This window comes from Phyllostomus hastatus, unplaced genomic scaffold, assembly GCF_019186645.2.
Source record: "Phyllostomus hastatus isolate PE091 unplaced genomic scaffold, TTU_PhHast_1.1 phas_contig_34, whole genome shotgun sequence".
Lineage (NCBI taxonomy): Eukaryota > Metazoa > Chordata > Mammalia > Chiroptera > Phyllostomidae > Phyllostomus > Phyllostomus hastatus.
Genome location: NW_025333857.1, coordinates 17,539,163 through 17,541,790, shown reverse-complemented (window position 1 = coordinate 17,541,790; position 2,628 = coordinate 17,539,163).

The window sequence follows — 2,628 nt, the reverse complement described above, 5'->3', positions numbered from 1 at the left end:
CATGTTTCCTTGTTTTATGTTTAGAAAAAGTTAACCTTGCAGGTCTGAGCTAAGCTTTTTGGTATGTTTTAGCCGAGTCCAGATTATGGGCTGTAGGTTTCGAAACTCACATTACCCAGTTTTCTCAAAAACTATCACCGCAATTCCCTTTTTAAATTTCATCTGGACTGTCTCTAAGAGCCCCAGCTGACCCCATCATTTCCTTCTCTTATTACTAACATGCTTCTTTCCACATGCACAACAGGATATTTTTCAGGGGAAAGGGCAAAAATATATTAGGGGTTTCTTTCCCTCCAGATGTAGACATTTGGTCCCTTGAAAAAGCAACAAGAGGACAGAGAAATAAACCTGAGCTTGGATGAGACAAAACGCAGGACGTCACTAAGGTGCATGTAAGGATAAACCCATGAAGCCCTCGAAGTGGGATTTGGCAACAGAAATGTCCCATTGAGCCAAAAAGCCAGCCAGGGCCTAGAAGCTTGTTATTATGGCTTGCTCTGTGAATAAGACCCGCAGGGAAGAGTGTGGAGGCTGCCTAGTGTGAAGCCTGTTTAGAATAGTGGGGGAGTATGAAATGAGGTAGTCCTGAAGGGTTCTGAGTCTCATCAGGGTGCATGTATTTCCAACCTTCTTAAAATCTAAAGCACAAGGCAAAATAGCATTCTTTTAAAGTCCCAAAATACAATAAATAAACGGATCTCATTTTGAATTCTATTACTTTAAAGACAGGTAGTCCAGATATGGAAAAATTTAAACTACCTTTTTAAAACTAGGTGAGAAACAGTACATTTGAAAGTAGCAGTACATACTCATGATTAGATTCTAGCACCAGGCCAGTCAAAGATGGAGCTAAGCTGAACCACTTTGACAGCTTTGGCCAAGAAAGCCTAAAATGCTAATTCTTACCATTTAATTTATATGAAGCATTATTGGCTCCTTTCCTCTGTCTCTTTCATTTTTATTTATAAACATGATTGAGTTTTTTCTTCACTTAATATTAGATTGAATCATGTAAACTTCAGACTATTTGACAATTTTTGACTTACAAAAATGTAATTTTATGTAGTTCAGCCTAATAATTCTTTTCCTGAAGATAACGTGTTTATTTTCCTCTGATTGACTCATCTGAGTCCAGTATTTTTGTGTTGTCTCCTCCTATGCTTTCAAACTTAGTCATCCTTCACATTTTAATGCTTGTTGAAATTCTGGAGAAGTGACTATTTGGTTAAGTGGAAAAATAAAACGTTTAAAACCTGTGTTTAATGTGGGGTCTAAATGAGATTGTTTTTTTCCTTCAATTCCATTCCAAGGCCCTCAGTCTGCAGTTCGGTTTTCCAGATCATTTGCCTACTGCAAACACTAGGGCCAGGCCATCACATTTGATGCCCTCAAGGCACTTCCTTTACTTCAAGTCTTAAAAAGAGAAACTTGATTTTAAAAATAATCCATGTAGAAGAAATAGTGTCAGAGAGACAGATATGTTTGTAAGCTCTGTTACAAACTTAGAGCAATCCTTTCATAAACTCAGTTGTCCCAAGGGTGGCAAAGGGAGTTTCCATAAGGAGTGTTGTCCACATGCTTCCTAACATGTGGGAAAGGGACCACATGGCTGTATCCTTCCTTGTTCCCTAGGAAGGGCCATGCATTCTGGAAAAAGATGCAGACTGGTACACACTGAGAGCAGAGTGGAAAGGAAGCATTTCTTAGATTCCTTCAAAGGTCCCCCCATTGTCGTGGAAGCTGAAATGAATAACAGAGTGAAGACCATCTGAATGAGCGTCTGGAATTGCCAGTGTTATGAGAACTTAATCTATTGTCAGATTTTTCAGCATCCTCTTCAGCTTTTCGGGGAAGACACACATGGTGGAACTAAAAGTCAGGTGTGTCTTAACCCCTCTTGGCCAACAGAGAAAATGTAGTCCAACACACTTTATCAGTTTAGAAATAACCCTCAAAGTATGACGTTAAAAACTCAATATAACTCGGTACATGCAACGTAGAAATAAAAATCTCAGTTCTATTTTACTTCCCTGGTATATAAAAGCTGTAATTTATATTAGTCCTGAATATGAGTTTTGTTGAAGAATTTCCATAGCATCATTGGGAAGTAAAAAACTTTAATCTTCATATGACTCAAAATAATAATAATGTATCTTTATACTATTCTTCATAATTAGTAAAAGTAGAAAAATTTCAATATTTATTTTGAAACCAATAGGTGGTGCTATAAATTTTTATATTTTGCAATATGCTCTTTTATTTTTCCATTTCTCAGCTGCATTAGAAATTTCCCTAATTATCACAGTAGGATATTTCATGGCAAAAAGAAAAAAAAAAGCCTGCATTGACTTTCCTATTCAGTTAGCCACTGTGATATGTCTCTTTTACACTGGAAAATCAACTATAACTCAGAGTATAAACCCGAGAAAAGAGAATCTATATAATTTTTGGCATAAAAGTATATTTATGGAAACAGACCCATGTATAATTCTTTGTGGTTGCTCATTTTATTTTCCTAGTCCTTCCACTAATGGCAATGCCACTGAGAAATATTATTTTAATAATTACTACTTCAATGTGTGAACTGTCTCAAGGTGTTAGATTTGTGTAAAAAACAATAACCATAGT